Source organism: Aspergillus alliaceus (genome assembly GCF_009176365.1).
Source record: "Aspergillus alliaceus strain CBS 536.65 unplaced genomic scaffold BDW43scaffold_37, whole genome shotgun sequence".
In the NCBI taxonomy this organism is placed as follows: domain Eukaryota; kingdom Fungi; phylum Ascomycota; class Eurotiomycetes; order Eurotiales; family Aspergillaceae; genus Aspergillus; species Aspergillus alliaceus.
The window spans coordinates 139,881-140,175 of NW_022474720.1; positions in this window are offsets into that span (position 1 = coordinate 139,881).

Here is a 295-nt window from a genome sequence, read left to right on the forward strand (position 1 = left end):
TCTACAATAGGAATGAAATATCTATCTCCATTTTCTTTTTTGCCTTCTCTAGATAAAGAGAAAGCCATATGAATGGTATGGAATTCTCCATCAAGAGTCAATCAATCCCAAGATTTTTGCCTGGAACGTTCAATCGATATTTACTACTTAACCTCGAGACACTTGGAACTCAATACCAGGTCACTAATCCATAGAGAGTACGGAGGTACCCCTTCCTTGATTATTCCTAGGATTCATTCACCACACCAAAAGCCTTCGACCGCCAACACCCAAAAAAAAAAGGGAGGGGGGGGGG